Raw genomic sequence first — 24598 nt, 5'->3', positions numbered from 1 at the left:
GCACAAAACCGATCATTTAATTTAACATTAGCTAAGTAAATCAGTATAACGCCTCCGTTGGTTTGAAATTGCTGTTTTAAAAATATTCACGGCAAGTCTGCATCAAGTTTGTTCCAGTTTTTTCTTTCAATATATAAGTTTGTCATGTCTGAAAGTTGAAATGAAATAGGTAGGTATGTTTTGTATCATCAGGTCGCGATCAGCCCCCGACTTCTTCCTACCTCTCCCCTGCTGGCTCAAGGCCCCCTTAGTATCCGATTAGTTCGTCATTTTTGCCGCTGGCGCTACTTGTTCACTCGTTCGACTTCAGCCTTTTGATTGAACGGGAAGTAAGCGTTTTGGTGATTCACTACGACAAACCACTTTTTAAATTTCTTTATGTCTCTATACCACTCTTTAAATGCCTTTTCCTGCTAGGGAGGCCAGATTTTCTTATCGTACATCGTTTGTCGAGTGTGTACGAGTTTGAAAAACTGTCTTTGTCGTTAGAATAAGAAAATGGTTGGGAGAAGAGTTATCGTGCCAGGTTGTACCTCTGTACTTTCCTCCAACTGTGCAAGATATTGAGCATTTACAGCTTGGTGAATCCACCAAGAACAGGGATCTATGAGGAGGGATATCAGCCGGAGGGTTTCGTGAAGACGATTTTAGTTCCTCTACTGAAAAAGAAGAAAGCTAAGGATTGCGGAGAATATAGGACTATTAGCCTAATATCGCACGCGAGAAAGTGGTACTGAGGATGTTGAACAGGCGAATTGAGGCGAGGGCAAACGAGTATTTGGGCGAAGATCGGTTTGGTTTTAAGGCCTGGCTACACGGTACATTAACACGTACAAGTTAATGTACGTTTGCGTGAATGATTTTGGTGGACCGGAACGGAACATGTACGAATGCATGAACCAAATTAGAACAGGTTCTATTTTCCGTTCATGCATTCGCACAAGTTGGGTGGTTATACGGTGCATTTTGGCGTTCATTCTCGCGTTCATACATTTAGACATTAACCCGTACGTGTTAATGTATCGTGTAACCAGGCCTTTAGAAAAGGGAAGTCAACTCGTAATGCAATAATGAGGTCCCTCGTGGAGAGGAACCTAGAATATGACCAGGGCGTGTATACTTGTATTGTGGATTTTGAAAAAGCATTTGATAGGGTGAACTGGGTAAAGTTAATGGATATTATGAAGAGAATAGGTGTAGACTGAAGGGATAGGCGATTGATTAGTAATATGTATATGACCCAGACTTCGCAAGTGTCGCGATGGAACCTCAGTTACTATTTTAAGTATTGTGAAAGAAATATTATTGTATTAAAGTTGACTATTTTTACAATAAAATAAGGAAATATATCTTAAACGGGGGAAACAATATATTGTTTTCTTAACAATATATCCATCCAAAGAGTAAAGCGGAGGAAAGTTTGTTTTGGAGCAGTTGCTTTCTTTGGTGTTATGAGTTTTACATAGCTTAATTCAATCATGATTAATATTTTCTTATGCTGCGCTAAATTCCGATACAATTTATCTCATTACATTTATCATGAACTGTTTTTATTTAGCAAAGACGAGAGGTATAAGTTTCAATTTCCGCTATTGCTTCAAAATCTTTTCATGACATGTGAACCTATATTGTTGAAATGACACATTGCAATATTTCCACTGATAGATTTATTTTACACTACGCGTTTCGTCGTTACAACGACATTTTCAAGTGTACCTATAGTTGGCGACGAAATTAACACATTAGTTCTATTTTGTAACTCTGAATTCACTTAACTGGGTATTGGTAAACTGAGAAAACAGTTTGAATAATAAGGTGGACATACCAATGCTATAGGAAGATGAATGTATATTGCATGCATTCCTTCGAACCTGAATTTAAATAATATTTTAAAGCGATTAGGTCTTGCGGAGTGGATTCTCCTAACAGGGTTTTTCATCAATTCATTCATTACCAGTTTATTATCAGCTCATTTTTTTAATCTATACATCTTATTCGCAACTGAGACACATACTAATTAATTCGAACTTAGATTTATACAAGCCTAAGATTTATTTAAGATTTTAGAGTCAGTGCTGAAGTCTGGACCTTTTGAGGACCGCTAAAATTGTTTACCCTGTTTACGTCACCGTGAAGTATTAGGTTTTGCTTCAATTTTTTCTTGGAAATGAGTGGAGATACCTGGATTGGATAATGTTTCTTTAAAATTGGTACTGTGACATTTCATACGAGTTCCACAACGCTTGAGAAGGCTTGGCGAGAAATTTAAAGCAGGCATTTTTTTTAGACTTCACTGGATATTTTCCCTCGCTACGCCTCTAGGATAAGTAAGCGAGTACCATCGAAACTGAGAAGGATAGATGCGATATTCAGGAGGGGAACGCGGTTGCCCCAGTTCTTGATTCTAGTGATTAATGGCCAAAGTGGCCTTTAGAGACCTAGAGTAGAGTACTCAGCGTGTGATTAATTCGGTAGGCTAGCGAAATGTATCAAGCTCCGTTCTCGAAAACCTGTTGCCGAAAATATTGGTTACTTTCGAAGAAATATAGATATCTAGATGCATTGGGCGGAATTTCGACTTGCTTGGTCATATCGGTTGTTGACCGAAAGCTCATTTTTAGTATTTCGCCCCGTTGTGAATGTAGGAGCCTTACTAGTACCAATAGTAGTGGGTGGGTCTAGGTCCTTTTTAGAAAAAGAGGAGTATAATGAGGAAACCATATTTTTAGGCTAATTTTTGGGTTCCGGGATTAGATATCGTGAAATAATTCCTTCACCAGTACCAGCATGCATCTGTTTTCATGAATAAGGCTACATGTAATTTAGCTGTGGTATTTCATGAGATTATTGATACAACTGATCGACAAGAAATTTATTCCCAGTACAAAAATGGAAAATACATTTTATTTAGTATTATTTGCCCAATTTACTCAAAATAATCCGTGAAAAAGCTGCACATTGCACAGTTTCCTACTTAATAAAACCCCCTCAATTACATATATACTAGCTAGGAAAGCCATGACGATTCAAGCAAGTGCGATTTTTAATTTTTGTTATGTTAATCCGTAAGATTCTAATAACTACACCATTCTTCTGGCATGGTCTTTTTTCATGCTCTTAAGATACTTCTATTACAGTGTTGAAGGATATTACCATCCTATAAACATCATTATCTGTAACCCATCAATTTTATACCATTATGAAAGATATCTTCCTGGGAATTACTTTCTACCCTAGCAGTTTCAGAAAGAATGTCCATATGCCTATGCAAAAAGTGTAATTTTAAAGGCATTCGGCTTGCCATAGATTTGAAAGTGGCTACTGAGTATCGAAACAGTTTTTTGAAATGGAATCTTTTTTTTCCTCACGAAACCCTTCCACTACCATCACTAGCTCCTTCATTTTAATTTCATTTGTTTAGTTATATTTTATTTTGTATTCAGGATCATGCATTGCCTTCCTAATCTCGGCCTCCATTCCTTTTCTTTCCTTCTTCCTTTCTTTGCCCTAGCTTGACCAAGGTATGGAAAAATGTCCAATAAATGTTGGAAATGAAACCCTCTTCTAACTACTTACTATCTACTATCAACTAACAATCTCTATCAACTAACTATAGTTTCCTAGATTGTTAGTTGTCTTGATGGCCATGCTGCTTCTCCAAAGTGGCTTATCCGGTCTAGGCAGTCCTGTAAGCATGAAAAACAGTAGCATTAACTGAAACCCTCGTCAAGTCCCATTAAAAACCACTATTCCTGAAATAACTTGTTATTATCCAAGTTATTCCAGTTTATACCATGAGGTCCATAACTCCGAACGTAAAAACAATGTATTACCTACCATCGACTCTATAACATACCTAGAATTTAGCATTTTTTCTACATGAAGTGACAGTAGTGCTTAATAACGCGGAATATAAAAAAGGAATTCAATTTAGCTCAAAAATTAATGATTAATAAAATTTATGAGCCCATATTTATGTATTTGGTGATAAATAATGCCGTGCCCTAGCATATAATAAATCCCGTACTAACATGAAATTAGAACAAAACATAAAATCTTTCTCTTTTTTTTGGCGTTGGCTGAAAAAGACATAGATTATATTATATTTATTATATTATTTTTTTCCTATAGTTTTTTCATCTTGAAAATTGGATGTTTAAATTATTTTATTTTAAAAAATAGGATAACAATACCAAATAATTATTGCATAAGTTGGTGAGAAGCTTATAGTGACTTTCGATTCACCTCGGAATGTTCCGTTTCCTTGTGCCTATTGTGATGTAATAGGATGAATTTGCGCGAAAAGTAGATCTGTCGGAAAATTATGGATTTTCAATTCGTTTTTAGGATACCAAATGAAATTTTAAAAATAAGATTTTTTTATAAAATAAAAAAAATTGTCAACCAGTGTATTCGCTCTTTATTAATTGTACATTTTTCTCTTAGTATTCATGTTTACGGTGGACGGTTCAAAGCATGTATGACTCGGTGAATTCATTCTCCAATGGTTTTGGCGAAGGAAAACGCGCCTGAGAGCTACTATTCTCCACGCCTCGCCTACTCGATACAATACAGGGAGAGTGAAACTCGACAATACCGTCTTAACCAGTACTTTACTGTTTAATTATATGTCGGGATACTCCAGATTAGGCGTTAGAAATAAAACTTTCAATGCTCAACGTAGCAAAACTAGTTGGGCTTGCTGCTGTTGAAATTATGCTTACTTGTCCTCAATTGCAACAATAGGCCCATGCGTCAGCGTCTTCATTCTATCTCCATCCGTCTCCTATGATGGTGTTTGACCTACTTTAAAAATCAAGTAGTTTCGTGAAAGTAAGTAAGCTTCAAAGGAAGTTCACATGAAGAGAGTACCACTTCAGTGCTCTCTTGTGGCGGTCATAGTTCCTTTCACGCGTTCATTTCACCTTCCCCTACTCCGGTAGTTGTTTGTGTGTTGTGTGACGGTACTGTAATTGAACGGAAAGAAGCTATGATCCATTTTTCGGTGGGTACTGATTAAGTTTTATTGTCTTTTTCGAAGGGTTTTGATGTGGTTGCTCTTTAAATTAAACTAATTTAAGTTTTGTTTGTCCGTAGGTAGTTATTAAGGAAATTATTGCCTTGAAAATTGCCACCTTACGTAGTAAATTGTGTATAGCAAGATAGGGCGTTGTCAGAGGTGGATTTTGAGGGGGTTCAAGAGACAAGAAGTAAGTTAAAATTCGGGGAAAAATTTCAGTTGAAACCCCTTAACTCTACTCCCCCTGGCTATGCGCCTTCTTCTCATATTCTTCGCTATATACTTCTCCTCCTCGTTTCTATTCTTAGTATCCGTCCATTTGACGTTCACCTTCCGCCAACACGAGGTCTTGATGGCTTCGATCGCCATTGTTAGTCTTTTCAATGCCAGTAGCCCTATGTTTTGTGTAAATTATTCAAGTTTGCCTCCAGTCTCTAGTTCTTATGGCGATTTACGGTATTTTTGTGATGGATTCCGTCAATCCTTGCTTTATTTTTAATAAATTATTCCATGCATTACATTCCCGAGGGTGACGAATGATTCGACGTGTTTCTATTTCTCTGTTAAGACGGACTTCCTCTATCTTGCTCATAGGTACGCTGATTCTCTTCTTGTTGATTTTCATGATTTTTCCCCCTTGTCAATATGAATAACTGAGCGTCAACAAAGTGCGACCCCTTTATTATGTGCGTCTTAAATTCCCCTGGCTCGTTCGCCTCTCCTTCGTTATAATTCAGAACGGACGTGGCGGTCCCTTCCCGAGAGATTCCTCTCGCAGCACAATTCGCACGAAGCAAACCCAGAATTATCAGCTTCAGCTGTTAAATATTTGCTCAGGTAAATTATCTTTCTTGAAGTCATCAAAAATTTCATGGTTGAAATATTTTGAGAACGAATACAAATGCGTTTCTTCTCAAAGCTTCATATATATTTTGCTCATTGAAATGTGCTTTGATGCATAGTAATGCGGCTACTGCGAGTGTGACTCTTTTAGGGCTGTTTTTATAATGTCTGGTTAACGCTAACAATGAGATGAAACAATATTCCAATTTGCCTGGCGGTGGCTTACAGTTCTGATTACCTTTTGTGTAAGGTCAGACTTCAAGCTAACCAGAACTTACAGCCACCGCCAAGTAAAGTGGAAGCCTATGTCATCTTATGGTTGGGGGTAAGCAGAGATTATAAAACTGGCTCTTAGAATCTCGGAAAAAATCTGAAGAATAGCGGCAGTGGGTTTTAATTGCCATTGAAGGTGTACTTGGGAATACCAAGTGAGGTTAATAGGCTAAGGTGGGCAACAGTGGGTCATTCCATGTAATTTCATCCCACCACTCTATCTGATTCAAACCGATCTTGCACGGTTCCTGACAAATTGGACTTTTCAAGAAGTTAAATAATACCAATTTATGCAGTTTTCCTACTAATAACAAGAATGTTATAGCACACCAAAGTTGGACCATTTTGTGATATATAAGCGTTCCTTTATTTAGATGAACTTCTATCATTCAATTTTTAATAGAAATGCAGCAACGAAACATGCATTTTTGAAATGAGGATTAATTCAAATTTAAACTTTATGCAGATAGTCTGCGTGTGCACATTTTCACAAATGACTTGTTGTACATCGCGCTTGAACAGTGGCGCAACGGTGGTGGGGGTTTTGGGGGATAAACCCCCCCAGAACTCAGAGATATTTTTTATTTAATCCGTTTTACTTAACTGGATTAAATATTACTTATAGAATAGTGCAAGGATAAATAAAATATCCCTCAGAAAGCCGTAAAACTCACCATTTTGAACCATTTATCTTGAAAAATTTCTGGGGGAGGGCACCCGTTCCTCCCGCTTACCCAGGCGGGTATTCCATACCCCCTAGTATTAGTTGCGGCTAAAAAATCCCCCCGGCCTTATTTCCTAGCTGCGCGCCTACGCTTGAAGCCGTTAACTTTTAATTTGTGCTAGTTGGCATGTTTAATGCCACGAATCACAAATCTCGCGATATCTATCACCAAACTTGTTACCGTTTTGAATTCATTTTCAACGAAGTGGTCATTTCCATTGTTGGCTCTCGTTCCACGAAATAGCTGACAATGGACGGCTAAGTGGCTTTTTGGTTTTGAATTTTTATCTAAGATCGAAGAGTGATTGTTTCGACGCTATTGTAATTTCGTTGAAAACTGTAGATTTTTCTGTGTGCAGATGGTGCGTTTGGAAATTGTGACGTGAGCATTGCAACACAGAGTGTGGAAAGCAATTTTGCCTTTATGATCATGACCGAAAATATTGATTACGGACGGTCGTAGATTTTCGTGCAGATTCAGTTGGCAAGGGCTTTTGAGAATGTTCGCTTGTGAAATAGATCGTGGTTCTATAGGATCCTGAGAACTATTTAAGTACGGATAGGTAAATATTTAACTGAATATCATTGACCATCATTTTTACTGTACGTAATGATCCAGAGAAATGGATAATTATAATTTGGAGATTTCTAGAGAGCAATGAAGAGCTATTTTTCTCAATTGTGAAAATTTGGCGTTGTAAGTGCATTAATGCTACTATAATTTATTTTAAACACCATTTATACTGATCAATTGGATATATTCATGTCGACGTTTAGTTCCCTGACTGTTAGAATACGTTTCACTAATTTCACTTTTTTCGATTTCAGCTAACTGCGCATCGAGTTTCATCGTGCATAAGGCAGATAATTTTTAAAGGACGAAAATCGGTATATATATTTTCAAATTCCGTGGATGACTGGAGTTCTCATCTCGTGGTAAATATTTATTCATTTTTCTCAATTTGAAATTTAATGTCCGACTCAGTACGATTGCTGCCAGCCGTTATTGACTGTGTCGGGACGATATTAAGGCAAATGAAACCCTTGCGTTTAAAACTCGCTGGCCGCACTAAATATGATTTCGGTGGAAATACTACCACGTTTAATGGTTTTGTTCTTCAGTGGACGGATTTTAGTGGTTTTATTGTGCACTCTCTGCCCTCTCAGGAGTGCACTCGCAATTCCATGCACTCCGTCGAAACTTTCGTCGTGATCTGCATTACAATGGCAAAGTACATAATGATTTTTTCATTTAACTATCCTGACGGTTACACTTCGGTAACTGCTGGAAAAAAATATTTTCATAGTTGTAGGCAGGGCTGGACAGTATTTCAATGTTTAAAGTTCAACTTGTAAAATACGTATTTGAAATAAATTTATAATTTGCATTTGGTATCTCGTATACACGACCTGAATGTATCTTGTATTTTGTATTTCAAATACAGAGTTTTGGTATTTTACCAGGGTTCATGGATCCAGGATTTCTTTTTGGGGGGGGGGGGGGGCACAAGCAAGGCCGTATCCAGGATTTTGTTCTGGGGGGGCTCAAGGATACCTCGTAATACAAAACGAACGCAATGATAATAGGACCGTATAAAAAAATATTGCATATTTTTTAAGGGTCTGGGGGGGACATGTGCCCCCGTGCCCCCCCCCCCTAGATCCGATGTATTTTGTATTGTAAAAGGTATTTAAAATACTACTTTGTAGTTTGTTCTTTAAATACCCAAGTCAGAGGTATTTCGTATTTTGCATTTCAAATACATTTGGAGAGGTATTATTTTATTTTGTGTATTTCAAATAGTCCTGTATTTTGCCCTGCCCTGGCTGCAGGGGCTTATTAAGGGTAGCGACGTAGGGGATGGCCAAGGGCGAGGGCAGGGGCATAAAATTTTGGGAAAGTTCATGACCTGGGTCCGGGGAGTATGGAATACCCCTGGGAAGGAGAGAGGGGCGTTCTCCCATGTAAAATTTAAAAGAAGAATCTATTTTTTTAAACGCATTTTGGATCCTAAAATGTCATTTTATTCTGATCGACTGATGAAATTGATCAAATTTAGACATTTTAGAAGTTTAACAATGCAGAAGAAATAAATAGCTAGCTATAAGTTTAAAATTGTTATAATACAGGGTGAGCATAAACTCATGCCCTGGTTATAAAAATTTATTAGAGAATAACCGATTTATATAATAATTTCAATTTGATACTGTTACATAGTGTTACTGGTTTTATTATAGACCACTTACGTTAGTAAACTTCTTCGTATGCCGCCGTGGTAGCTCAAAGAATGTCGAAGCGGTAATCCAATACCCGCCAGGTGATGTTTAACGTGTTCTAGCGGGAACTTGAATATCGCTTTGACATTCTCCGAGCTACCAAGGGGGCACACGTTGAAGTTAATCAACGTAAGTAGTCTTAAAAAAAACTAGTAAGAGGGTCATTCAATAAGTCTGTAGAAAAACAAATTATATTGGGTAATTTTTTTATATATTTCAACTTTGACTCCTTTTAGCTCTGTAAAATTTTAATAGCATTTTTAAGCATTTTTAGCCGTTCTTAAAGCAGCATTTCGGGATCTCCTCAATATAGGCATTATTTTGGGCGATTACCTACTCCATGGACATAAATCTTTATCTGCAAAGCTATTTATTCGAGTTGAGAAACGGTAAAAAATCGCTAGGTGTCAAATCATTTGAATACTGGTAATTTTGTAACAATTGGAACTTCACTTCCGTAATTTTGGCCAATGCAACAGCATAGATGTGCAAGCGTGCATAGTCTCGTTGAAGGAGGAATTCCTCTTTCCAATGAGGACGCATTTCTTGATTTCTACCTACAAACGGTCCTATAGCGATACATCTTTCTACAGCTATACATACATACAGCTACATACAGCTATCGCCTTTCTCTTTTATAAGTAATCGATGTATATAATCCAGCATCCATGCCAAAATTTCATTGCTATGACCTGACCTGCCCATTTCACTATCTACGCCTGCTTTGGTGCCTGTTCACCTTCAGAATTCCATTTTTTCGACTGTTTTTGTCTCTGTAGTGTAGTGATGAATCCATATTCCATAAAAAGATATGTATCGACGAGAAAAATCCTCAGGATTGCGACGGAAAAGCGCCAAAACAGCCTCTGAGTTGACCACACGATTTCGTTCATTCTCCACGGCGAGCAAACGCGGCAGCCATGTTGCCGAGATTTTTTTCACACCCAATTTTTCGTGCAAACTTGAAGCAAATGTGCATTGCATTATGCTTGTTGCATCTACTATATCGTGCACTTGGATTTGTGAATAACTTAGAACCATATCTTGGATTTTGTCAGTCATTTCGGGCGTAGGCACTTCTGAAGATCGTCCGGAACCATGCTCATTGTTTTGGATGTACTGCCACGTTTTAATTCACTAACTCAATTGTAAATAGTAGCAAGCACAAGAGCAGATGTGACATGAAATTCATACAGCTCAGCTTTGATTTCTTTCAGCGTAAACCCTTTGAAAAACAAGTATTTGATCACCCCACGAAATTCAGTTTTATCCATTTTTCTAAACAAATGAATTAAGTTGTTCACTACAATGGGCGGCAAAAATGTAACTATGGCATGGGTACAGCTAAAACTCTAAAAGATGACTATTCAAGAGTGCTGCTTCCTGGGAAAAATTAATTTTTTCTATTAAGTGTGCAATCTCTCGGAAATTCTAAGGACTTATTGAACGACCCTCGTACCACTCTTACCTACGTAACAATATCAAATTTAATTATTATGCCAAGCGTTATTCTGTGATAATTTTTTATAATCAGGGAAAGAATTTTTGGTCACCCTGAATATTAATATTTCATGCAGCATAAAATGTATAAATAATTAATTGGAAAAGGTATACACCTTAAAATAATACAAAAACTATTTGAATAATGAATATTAAAAATGTATGATAAAATTGGGTTCATGACCCCTGTGTCATCCTCCCTAACTTCACAACTGGGGGTGGCCGACCTCGTAAATCCTAGAGAAATAGAATAGATATGCCTTCCCTACGCTCTCCCAAGTTTAAAAATCATCATGTCAATAAAAAATGTTTAATGAGAACTGGAGAATATCTAAAAGCCATTTGTCAATGGAGACGCACAAACGCTGAAAGATGTTATCCACCATCTCATACCACCAAGGCGCCGCAAAAGCAATTAACCCCAAATCCCAAAAACAACGACCGTAATCCAACCCTGTGTAGTTGAAGTATCTATTTGGTCCAGATAAAAAGAAAATTAGTTCACATTACATCAGTAATGTGAAACTATTCGAACACAACCTTCCATAAAGTTCTCCAGCCTCAAAGATTTGTAATCTCAAATGCGTCTGTCTATTGGACTCATTTATCCCGCATCGTAGATTTTTATGGCTCGCTGTAAAAAATTTGTCTTGCAGTTGCATTTCAGAAGTTTTACTGCCCTGGGACCTATATCTGTGTCGGGTGATTGAAAATGGGCTTCATTACTTCGGAAGTATAGTTTTACAGACGATTCCGCAATTGTAGCGAAACGAGGTCGTATGGAGCTCACGTTATTCTGCTGAGGATTGAATTCATGATACGACCGTTTCTGTGCCATGATTATTTTAAACTAATGATTTGTAACTAAAGATTATTTTTGAAGTGCAAGGCAAGTCAATAATTATCCGCAATTTAGTTATATCTTTGTTTATTTTGGTAGCACTATTATTTTACGTTGAATACGAATGCTTTGCGTAATTGTTGTTATATATTTGTAAGTTTCAAGTTGCTAGGCTAGTGCTGTAATTGCTGTCAGGGGCAGATCCTGGTTTTCTTTCTGGGGGGGCACAAGGATACCCTGTAATACAAAACGAACGCAAAGATAACGGGGCCGTATTAAAAATTAAAAATCTTGCATATTTTTTAAGGGTCTGGGGGGGGGGGGGGGTGCACGTGCCCCCGTGCCTCCCCCCCTAGATCCACCTATGATTGCTGTCGCGCTGTTAATAATGGCTTATCCGCGTTCTATTTGCACCAAAGAAGAGCAACATTCAGTGATCCGTTTTTTGTTCTCGGAAGGCGTATCAGGGGCCGAAATTCATCGAAGACTATCGCTAAGACGGGAGTAGTGTTTTGCTACAACGGAGCGTCTACGAATGGATTGAAAAATTTCTAAGTGGTCGCACAAGTGTTGCGCACGATGAAATAGCCGGACGACCATTTACCGCCACAAATGAAGAAAACATTGAGCGTTCATGTGAAATAATTCTCTTAGACAGACGACTAACTATTAACGAAGTGGCAATTCGTCTGCAAATTACTGCCGACGTCAAAATGATGTGCCGCTGTACTTTGCAAATTTATATCTGGAATTAAGTGCATGCCATAATAATTAATAATACGTCATTTTAAAGGAAATTTTATTCTAAATTCTGATTTATTTTTTTGCTTTATGAAAAATTAAAAAAATGTACACACGCGAGTGCAATAAATAACTCCGCGCACCATAAAATTTTTGTAAACGGCGACGCGTCGTTTTGTCAACTTCATGAACTTTGTAACTCAACTTAGGGAAAACTACTGCGTCTTACACAATAAGTTGAAAAAATTAATTTAGATTAATAAAATAGCTTTTGCGTATTTTTAGAACGCATATTTTGTAGTAAAATAACGAAAATGTTTAAAAACTATCTAGTCCTACAGTTTACGCCGAAAGAAAAAATAAAATTGATAGAAACACTTCTTAATTTGTTTCCAATTTTTCTATGATCTATAATCTATGAAAATATTGATATTTGTGAATGTCATTAACTTCTGTTAATGTCATGTTGCTCAACTGGGCCCCGCCGGGCCAGTTCCAGTTATGGGGAAGCAATGTTTCGCGTGTAAGACGTGGCAACGCAGCATTCGTTTGCTCCGGCGTATTGTTTTAATGCCCATATATAATCTATACTGCCTAGAAATTATGTATTTTTGGATCATAGAAAAATAGCATTACGTATTTTCCCCCATGATTTTTTCCATGTTTTTTGGAGTATTTTTAGTCGAACGTACTTTGACAGTCCTCAATCTCTTAAGAGTATTCGTTACGTCTAATTCAAAGTGAGTAGTCGTTACATGTTTGCTTCGTGTAAATGGCTGCGATTAGTCAGCCGAGCGTAAATATTATACTCGTTAAAGTAGTATTGTATACTGTTTTTCTTTCTGAGGACGCATCGTTACCGTTTAATCCTCTTTTTTCGTTGCGCATTACTTTTTAAAACTCAATCTTGCGTCTAGAAAATTTTGAAATATACCAAATATTTTGAATTTCTCAAATTTGAACATTTTACTCTGCCGATACTTTTATTTACTATTTATTACCAGTATTGATCATTGATTACCAGTATTTATTTATATGAATTGATAAATATTAATTATTTACTACTTATCACTTTTCAGTACTTTCACAGCTGTGATTTTTTAACTTTTGAGATGCGGGAAAAATTTTACAATGATTTTCTTCAGGAGTCTCCAAACTTCTCAATGTAAGGGCCACATTATACATTTCCCACATGTATGCTGGGCGATGGGATAAACATATAAAAAAATTAGTGCCAGTAATTTAATTTCCTCAAAAATTGGAGTATATACATGGAAAAATTAAAAAAATAACTTGTTGGAAAAAATAGGGTAAACTAATTAGATTCATGCCTTTAGTTTTATGCTAACAAAATAGTGTGACGAATGATACTGCTGTTTCGATTTAATTTCGAATTTCATTAAAATCATATTTCAGATTAGTTGAGCCAATTGTGAGAATTGTAAGTGAACACGCAGAGATTTGTTTTGGCGCGCCGGATGAAGTTATGTGTCGGGCCGGATGTGGCCAGCTTGGAGACCCCTAATCTACTCTATTAGTAGTAGTAGTTGTAGCGTAGTTGCAGTTACTACAGCCCTAAATATTTTTAGCCCAACCGGCGAACCTGCGAGATGATCGAGGGAATGTAAACAGAAGGAACTCAACGCGAAATGTGTGGATATCCAGTCTGGAAAAGCGAGAGACGGCAAAATGATAAGAGGCAGACTATGGGGCCACATAAATTCGTCCTCGACCTCTCGATTTGTTTCCCTTGTCACTCTTTACTTTCCCGCTCGGACTGTGAGAATGGATGGAGGGGTTCGGGATCATATTGAAGGGCGGCCAAGGCGATTTCGACCAGTCAGTCCATGGACCCACGTAAATTCTTCCATGCCCGAAGACTTCTTCCATCGCATGGAGGCACCTTACCTCACCCCCACGTATTCTCCCCTTTTCTCACCCTCTGGAAAACTGACACCCTTATTTTTCACCCCACTCGCCCCATCTCCGAAAAAAGAAATCTCCCGGAATACCTTATTCTTCTCCATACCCTCAAATCTTTCTTCGCACTCGAGACTTTTTGCTCCCTCCTCCATCATTGGCCAGAAAACCCGTACCAAAACCTCTCAGACCCCTCCCTTCTCCTAAGCACATAACTAGGTGGAGAATATAAGCAATCCATCACGGGGTCCAATCCAGGAACGATTTTTTTTCTTCATTTTTTTTCCTCTATGCGTGGGTTGATTGGTGTGAGAAGTCGAGTTCATACCGCTAGGGCCGAGTTCCCGTTCTCCTCCATATCTTGCCTTTTCCTGTCTCTCACAACAGGCAAGAACTCTCCGCTTTTTTTTCCTCTCCTCACCATTTTCCAATTCTTTTCTCGGACTGTTCATCTTTTTTCGTACCTCATCCTTCTGTCCTCTTTTTCATCGCAATCGTGGAGATGGACGGATGTTTACCTTGTACACACATATTTCAATCTTGACCCCTGCGAACACACTTTTGTTATTTCGTGTAGATGATGAAAACTTTACATAGACTTTATCAATTCAGTATTTATTGATATCAATGTCCTAGGAAATAACTGGTTGTTTCCTTAGTTTCTTCTATCCTCCGTGCATTTTTCGCACAATTTATGCATTGTGGGTGACTCCCGTAAAAGTTATCACCGTGGCTAGTCTCGGTATACTTTAATTAATTAAGGAAATCTAAAATAATTATACGCGAGTAATAATATTTTTCTGATAAGATATTGCTGACGCACGCAATTCAAATTTTTGTTTGAAGTTATAGTTATTAAAATGAATTATTTTTTAAATATTACCGTTCAAATAAAAATTATATATGATTTATATATACTGGAAATTTGTAATAATTTGCTTACCATATCATCATTTTATTTGGTGTCGTGATCGGGTCATTTTGGGAATGCACATGTTTTTGATTCTTTTTTAGCTTAGTCGTTTCTTATGAGTTTCGAAGTTTTGTCTTTTCTCTTACGGAGTTAAAAATTGTCGAAAAAAGCCTTTAAAGAACTGACATTACTCGGAAAGTTATTATTTATTTTCATCTTAGAGCACAACATTTAAGAAGCAAAATATGAAATGTATAGCCCATAGCACTCGTGGAAAATATATTCCATTTCCAACTATTCTTCAGTGCTCTTGGGTTTACTAACTGAATCGGGAATTCGAAGGGAAATTAGGCATTCACACGCTAAAACAAATTTTTCAACCTTAAGTGGGATAAGGAAAAAAAGTCAGCATCTTTATTGAGAGATCTTATTCAGAGTTGGATGGGCGTATGTTTTGAATATGAATCATCGTCAATTACCCATCGGTGTGTCCAAAAATATTAACTGATACTCTCATCTTTCTTCATTTTAATTCTCGTCATGGTGGCATGCAAATACGAAAACGGGCGGAGAAAAAATAAGGAGGATCGTTTTATTTTTTTGGGTTCCAATGGATGGAATATTTAATTATTTCAATAGAGGTAATTCAATTTTTGGAGCAGGTCGTTAAATCTATTTCCCATCGCTTTCTTTGCTAAGGAACGGTGATGTAAAATGCCAGTGCATGTATTACTTCGGGAATATACCTTAGTCAGTTACCGAGAAAGATTGACAAATGTCATGTGTACCCGGGTATTTATGACCGATTAGGATAATCATTACCCGTAATCTCTCTGATGCTGCTACGCTCATATAAATGAAACTGACATACCTAGGCCATCACTGAATTTTACGGAAGTTAGTGATGAAAGAATTTATGTTCTGGCGATGGTCTGTGGATGCTAGTAAAATAAAACCCTGATTGTCTCAAGTTCCAAATGAAAAACTCAAGGGGACTGCATGGAGGAGGGTCAATTCCATCACATAGAAAGCAGATATCTGTTGCCACCTTTGTCGCATTTTAATCGGCTTTCAAAATTGTCTGCAGCGCTGTGATGAGTGCAATGCGATCCGCTTTAACCCAATCATTTGCGGTATAAAGTATGTAATTGCGAGGAATAGCATTGAAAAGTAATGAATTTGATAGATAACACCATCATGAATGTAAATTTCGGTTGACATCCCTAATTATACCTTATTTCCCCGTGAAACTCGTATCAATTTTTCCATCAGTGACACGAGTGGCGATTTTTGTAAACACATTTAAATGCGCGGTGGATGACAACACTTTTAAAGTCCGATTTGAGAATCCTCTTTTGTAATATTCGTGGAAAAACTCTTCCTTAGTTATCTTTTCTGGAATTTTACTGTCCATACGAGACCACCCAGCATTCCTTTCTTCACTTTCCCTTCCGCTAATCATATCTACCTTGGGTGACGTACCATTCATTTTTCGGCAATTGATAACAGTGGGCTACAAGCGGCTCAGGTGCTATGCAGAACGAATTTCCGAGGGAGCATTCATTGTCAACTGAATTCACATCGCTCTATAATATATTGTCTCAGTAGTTGCCCAAACAATTCTTTTCTGTTTGTATCCTTTTTTTAATTTCTCATTTATGACGTTATTTTTATGGAAGTCATCGCAAGTGGTACTCACTGATACTCAGGCACTCTTTTTAGTAATTGTAGTCGAGTGCTGTTCCTTTGACTTTTTGAAATCCTAAACGGCAACTGAAATTTTATCCCTTCGCGTCTTGCACTGGGAAAGAACAACGCATGGAGCGTTAGTAGTCGCGATGGTTATTTTAACATCAGGTTTTACTCTCCATCTGATTGCCTGATTAAACGGAAGACCGTGATTGGGCGATTCTAATTGCTTTCTCGCAGAAAAATATTTTAGCTAAATGAAGGAAGATTTATCTGATTTTCCTGTCAGGCAATTCTGCTGCTTCTCAGCCTAATTAGGGTGCGATTCATAGACGACACTTTAGGCTAAAGTGTGGTGTTCTCTAAAGAGTAGGTGGTTCTCAAGGAAAGATTCGATTTGCTGTCACTTTCTTTAATTTAGAGTGTTCTGACATTAGTAAATTCATTTGTTTTTAGCATTTACAGGGCGGAGAAAAATTATGTCATGAAGTTTGTCAGAATGTCAGAATATCAAAATTATGTCAGAATGAACCGAAATTACTGATGATGTTTATACCGAAAACTAACCATTTTTAACACTTTGCGTGCCATGGACGTAATATTACGTCTTTCCATTTAATTGGCTTTCTATACGTGAAGCCGTAATATTTCGCCAGAGGTACTTTTCCAGTTTACTGCTTAGGGGTTCTGTTTTTTCAAAAATCAACTGCTTGATGGAAAAAGAGTTCACTTTATGTCTTGAGGACGAAAAGTCCTCTGTAGCTACCGGCATCCTCATCTTAGGCCACTTAGTGCGAAAATTCTTTGGGCCAATGGACCGTTCGTTGAGGGTGCATTGACCCTTTTTGTCATCCAGGATTTATAATGCTTTGCTTGGAACAGTGATTTTTTATGATTTCCATGCTTTAAATTGTTCAAATTGAGCGTATTAAAAAAATTATTATGCATGTAATGGCGGTACATCATATGTTGCAACTTTTTTATTTTTCAAAAACAGTAGGTTTTCATTGTTAAAATATATATTAAAAAATTAGCAATAAATGTTATTCAACTCATTCATAAAGAAGAACAAAGTCCATGTTTATTGAAATGCACATCGATTTAATATATTTTTGATGCTAATGTTTAAAAAAATGTACGAATATAGTAAAAATGGCTGGATTTTTCAGTAGGGCTTTAAATTTAGTAGCCGGCACTCAAAGTGTTAACCCACTTAGTGCTATCCTTCTTCCTTGGGTACTGGCGAGAAATGTAGAGGGTATTTTCATAAAATGTAGCAACTAGGAAAAAAAAACAATGCAATTACAATACAAAAACAATACTTTCATAAGTAATAGCAAATCAAACAATGTACTACATACGAGCTGATATGATGGCCTGCCGCACTAAAGGGTTAAACTACAGAAAGTTTGAGCCAAGCACTCCGATTGACCGTGAGTTTGACCTGTTCCGGAGTGCGCTGGATAACTTATGACTGCAAATACTGGAGATCATAATGTATTCAAGGCATCTGCCAAACAGGGGCACAGGAATTAAGGCTTGGGGGGGGTTTCAGGCACAACTAATACTGGTGTGCTTGGGGTATTGCATACCCTCCGGGGTCAGCGGGAGGTGCGGAGGCCTTTCGCTGAAAAAAAATCAAGATAAATGGTTCAAAATGGTGATTTTTACGGCCTTCTGAGGGATATTTTATTAATCCTCATTCTATGCTATAAGTGATATAAATCAAATTAAGTATAATAGATTTAACTTAAAAATTTCTGTGAGCTCTGGGGGGGGTTTTATCCCCCAAAACCCCCCCTCGCTGCGCCACTGTCTGCCAACAGGGCAAACTTTCTGCCAATTGGATTGCTTGGCTCGAAGTTACTGCAGTTTTAAAATGGTGCATTTTTTTACGGAAATACCTTTGGTAATTTTGGTTTCTACTGGCATTCGCTATCCAGGGTTAAAATGAAATGACACAATTTTTCTTTAAACTTTATATGTATCGAGTTTGATAAAAATCATGATTTGAACAAATATGCCCTAAAAAATGAAATCATGTTTTTTGGCATTAATCTGTACCCGGCACATTTAGAAGGGGCAAGTGACCCTCCCGAAATGTAAATAAAAAATTAGGACTATCATTTAAATTTTTTAAATGAATCATGTTAGAGGGTACGACCATGGCATGCAGTGATACTTCTTCAAATATAGGTATTATATTTTTCATATATTTTCAAATAACATAGGTTGAATCCAAGGGAGGATGATTTTCCTTAAAGCTTTTTACTGGTGTGTGATGCATATAGGCTGTTACATCATTATAAAGTACACTGTACAATTGATAATGCCTAACTGTTGAAACACATCATATACCAGTTAAACTATATGTACACTATTAGATGTACAGAATGGCTCTCCACTATTTCTAACCCACTAAATGCCTTTTTAGGCTTCATCACACTCAAAAACGGAAATATATGGAATGACCTATGCTTGACGCTGGGGTCAGCTACTAGTACATGCAATTTAGTTTTGGTACATAAAGCTGACACCCCCTAAGTAAGAAGTAAATAAGCTCTTTGAAGTTAAAGTGATCAAACTCCATTATGAAAACTACCAAACAGTAACCTCACAGATAGTACAATAATAAGCTCAGTAAAATTCTTATAAAAAATAGTTTACCACTTATCAGAATTCTTAACAAATGGTCTCAAATTTGATGGAAGGTGTAGTCACCACTGAAAATGAGCAACAGCCAAGGACCTATTGATTCTGTTGCAAAATCAACTGTGTTTGCAACAGTGACATCTTGATGATTAGTTATGTGGAAACAAGGTTACAATGCAAGAGCACAATGTTCTTCTTATAACTAAGTAAGGGAATAGGGTGGTTTCCTATAATTTTTTTACTGCCTAAATCGAAAGATTATTACTCCTGGAGTACGTATTTCACGCTTTTAGATTTTTTATATGGTGATATCTATTTTTCGCGATTAAATGAAAAGTGAAAATTTTCAAGCGCGCGAAAACGCGACGCGTAAGTATGAATGCCGGGAAATCTCTCCGTACGTCGTATTTCTGGTTCCCCCTCCCGCCCGGTGAGGTGACCTTGAGGCGAGGCTTAGCGCTGATACGTCGCAGGCTGCTAGCGGGTAGCTGAGTACCCTGCTGGCTGGTAGCGCTTGGCTTAAATATGTAATGATTATTAATACCTTATCAAACAAAGGAAACTTTCCGACCTTAACCAGTTTTAATAAGTGATTATTAAGACATGTTTCCCTGAGCTCTGCGCCTCATGCATGCATTGGTAACCTCAGACAATGTATAACTCCTATCTTCTCCTATAGAAACTAGATCCCTGTGACGTCACGTGGAGTGGCATCGCATGGGCGCCAATCTGGCCCTTTTCAAATGAGGATAAAAATGGACCATTGCCATTCGTCTAAACCGGCATTTCTAAAACGAAATTATTTGTATATTTTGAGTACACTAATGGTGGGTAACGAATCTCAATTATTGCCTTTTGTTTTCTTTGATGAAGGAAACTACCCTATTGTCGTCAGCTATGGGATCAGGGTCAGGCATTGGTACAAATGCTGCTTTTACAAAGGAGGGGCCTGAAAAGAACTGCACTCCCATGAAGTGAGGATCTATAAATGCCACTGATTTGTTCCAATTACTCCTTTATAGAATACTGTTTATTTATCCAAAATTCAATTATCTAACCCTCTTTAGTGATTTTAATTAGCAATTCCATCATGTTCGTGGATTTTTCCTAGTGTTTTAACATTGATTATATCTTAAACCATTTCAATGTTTGTGCAGTTTTGGAAATTATTTTGAATTGATTTGATAGAATGATAAACCTCAATAGTTGTGGCAATACAACATAGCCTGATGGTTTTTCATCTAACAATAAGTTATTGGAACCTTTGTACTGATCAAGGGTAGTAAAATTTCTTCACTTTATTTTTAATTTTCAAATTTTTTGGAACAATTAATTTCTTAGCAATGATTTTGTTTAGATATGACAGATTCAAGTACAATACCAACTTTTAGCTTGATTTCTCAAGCAGTGCTTTTCCATATCACATACCTATTTACCCATGGTCTCTAGTATAGATATGGTCCCTGATTTTTCAAATTATTTTTAATCATACTGAAATTGTTCCATGAAAGCATGAAGCAATCTGGATTGGCAATGCAATATGTCTCCTACCCTATCTTATTGAGCATATTTCAGGAAAGTGCCCATGATCTTAGAGCATTTCCTGGTTTTTAGAGTAAATTTATTGTCGTAATCAGCTCTTTGAGATGTTCGGTAGATTTTCAGTTTTTGCATAATTTTTGTCTGCATTTTTGTTTATGGAAAGCCCTCCATCAGGTGTAAGGCACAACAACCAGGTATACAAAAAAGGTTGCACTTCCTATCAAAAATCAAAATATGAAGGTATTATTAATAATCAGCTGCCTTACAAAATTAATTTCACCTAAAGGTCTTTTCTTACTACTATCGGAACATATTTTAATTGAACATTTGTGGGAAGTATGGTGACTGGTATGCTTAAATACAATAAATACACTTTTATTATATTTTTATTATTTCTCCTGGAACCAGGGTCACGCTTCAAATAAAAATTCTTATATTCCAATGTTAGATATGTAGTGATATTGGAAATATTTGCTACATTTTTCACTCTTTGATTTTCCTTCACAATATTCAAAAACAACATTTATGGTTCCAAAGAACAAAGCAGAAAAATAGATTCAAACTTATCACCATTATTCTGGTAAACACTTTTCTCATATTTTACCGAACTCAAAACAAAAAAATTCATTTTAAAGCCTACATTTCCGACAGTTCTTCTCAAAAACTGGTCACTGATGAATACCGTTGAGTCGGTGGGATTAATGAAACCAGTTTTCATTTCACTATCAATCTAATCTCTTCACCTTCTTAATACACAGCGATGATACAAACGCCTGCCTGCCACACTAGTCGGAATGCTAGAAAGCATCACTCACCCCAGCTATTCCAGAAAGCCTTTAGGCAAAAAACAATCACATTCACTCAAAGATGACAGACAGGCACCATTACAAGCAAAATGTGCAGCTCAATATTAATTCACAATACTAAATTTAATTCATAAAATCTTACCCCATTTAAGTTATGCGCATCACATTGGACACATTTAGTCAAATGATCACTGATTGAAGGTTGCCTGGTAACCTGCTTTGGGCAGCTATCTCTTGCTGATTCCTCTGGTTCTAGGATTGGCAGCTCAATACAGGCAGTTGTTGAAGTTGGGCTTTCCCTTACAGTGATGGAATATTTATGAGGCCTTAAAGCTCTAGTTGCTGATCTATCTATCGTCAAGGACTCAGGACTAGGATCTGAAATTAATTGAGGTAGCTCCTCTCTCCTCCTAATAAAACAATTCTCCCTAGCATCTTGCACTGAGCCAATTCCTGTTTTGGGAACTGAAAACTTTTTTTAGAGTGATATCTCTGCCAAAGTTGGTGGAAGTGACACCTCTCAATTTTTCCATCTTTTGACTCAACCACAAACGCTCTTGGGTCTCCAATGCGAACCCTTACCTCAGATATCAAATACCTTTTTTCTGACAATATTCTTGGAAATAAACTAGATAATTGAGTGAATGTATGCTAGATTCATTTACATTGCTCCCCTCCCCTCATCAGCTTCAGTGGAGGGAAGCAACTGATTGAACAGAATTGTTAATTTCAAGCCCATCAAAATTTCAGGGAGAGCCTGCCCTGAAGCCTTTGGTGTTTACTTTAACATTAAAAGATTGTTTGGGAGCTCGTCTACCCATTCCTATGGTGGAGTCTTCGCTAGTTGTTTTTTGATTGTTTGAACTGTATGTTCTGCTTGCTCAATGGAGAATGGCTAATAAGGCGGTATGAAGTAGTAATCAATACCATTTCTCTCTAAGAAGCATTTAAGATCCTGGGACTGGAAAACAGGCCCATTGTCCGTGACAGAAGAATTGGGCATTCCATGAGTTGCAAATCATTTGCATAAACAAGCAATGGTGGTCTTTAAGGATAAAGAAGAGACCCATCAGCAAAAGCAACTTCCACTCATTCAAAGGTGGTATCAATTGTAATTGATAGACCATATCCCTAAAATTGGCCTGCAAAGTCTAAATGTAATCACAACCATGGCTTTTTCAGAATATTTCATGGAATAAATTATATATGTATTTAGGAGGGCTATTCTGGGCCAAAGCTCAATTTACTCAAAAATTTACCACGTTTTCACTTTCTTTATCAATGCTTAGCCACCATGCATAGCTACAAGCCAGCATCTTCGGTAAATAATTCGCTGGTATGTCTTGTGGAGCAATTCCAAAACACAAGGCCGAAACTTATCTGGCACCACTGCACAACATCCCCGCAAGAGGCAACCACCAATGACTGAAAAGGAACTGTCAGCCTTGCCGGTACTTCCTGACTTCTGTATCATCAGAAAACTGCTGTCCATGTAGTACACCCTGGAAGACCTAAGACGGATGGGATCCCATTTAGTGTGATTTGAAATGGATGCAAAAGTCAAGGGAGACAAGGTACTTCCACTAACAGCAAAACCCCTGCTAGACCAGGAAAGGAGTTTGCATCATCATCCACCCCCATATTAATTGGCATCCTGCTAAGGAATACCCAATTGCTATGATCGGACCTTTTCTTTTTATTTATCATCTTCCAGATTTTCTGACCAAATTATATAATCAAAATTAGCCAGGTATAAATGCCATCAAAGAATTCAAGGTGACTGAACATTAGGTTGTTGCTTACGATCACAGTTAAATATAATAACGACAAGTTTACTGTCTGTGTGAATAACAAATGATCTCAAAGTGGACTTTGCACAAGACTTTCCATGCTTTCAATTTCTTTATAAATGCTCAGCCACCATATATAGCCAGCATCTTTGTGTGAACAATTCCCTTGTGGAGCAACTCTATGAGAGTACACTGAATTTGGCAGCTATATTCCGAAAGAATCTGACCTAAATGCTTGTAAGTTTTGCACCTCAAATAAAATAGCAAGAACTTCCTTATTAATATGTGAATAATTGGTCCTTTTGAATTTGAGAGTCTGTGAACCAAAGCTATAGGGCGTTCTGTGCTATCTGGCATTACATGTGAAATCACTCTACTGGCCCCTTGTGGAGATGCATCATAAGCCAAAATTATTGACAACTTATGGTCAAAATGTACCAGTATAGCACTTTTCACAACCTGTTGGACATACTCAATGCTCTGGTCATGCACCTCAGGACATTGCCATTGGGCTCCATGTTTCAGAAGATTATAGAGCACCCTGAATTTGGCAGCCTTATTCGGGAAGAATCATAATACATATGTAATTAACAAAGCCTTAATTAACATGCAGGCTGTCAACATCATGTGGTAGAGGAGCACTCATCATAGCCTGAATCTTACTCAAATTTGGGGAAATACCACAATCACTGATGTTAAAACCAGCAATGTCTGTACTGCAAACAGCAAATTGACACTTGTAAAAACTCTTCCTGGGATACTGCGCGGGTAAGATTATATGAGAGCGCTGACGTTTTGGGTACCGACTCGCTACCCATTCTCATACTGAGAATTAGCATTAAACATTAATGTTGGAGGACTGCTCAGGTGATCATCTTCAGGGTCACTCCAAAGTGCACTATTTGATTTTGATGCATTGTTTTTGCCTGAGTTAGGGAAATATTATGGTCCACCTACTCCCATTAAAATAAAAGATGATGCAAAGTTCAAGTAGTTCAAAGTTCGAATAGTGAATCAGTAGCTGTGAGAATGGGTAGCGAGTCGGTACCCGAAACGTCGGCGTTCTC

Source organism: Ischnura elegans, chromosome 12 (assembly GCF_921293095.1).
Source record: "Ischnura elegans chromosome 12, ioIscEleg1.1, whole genome shotgun sequence".
In the NCBI taxonomy this organism is placed as follows: Eukaryota; Metazoa; Arthropoda; class Insecta; order Odonata; family Coenagrionidae; genus Ischnura; species Ischnura elegans.
This window is presented reverse-complemented; position numbering follows the sequence as displayed.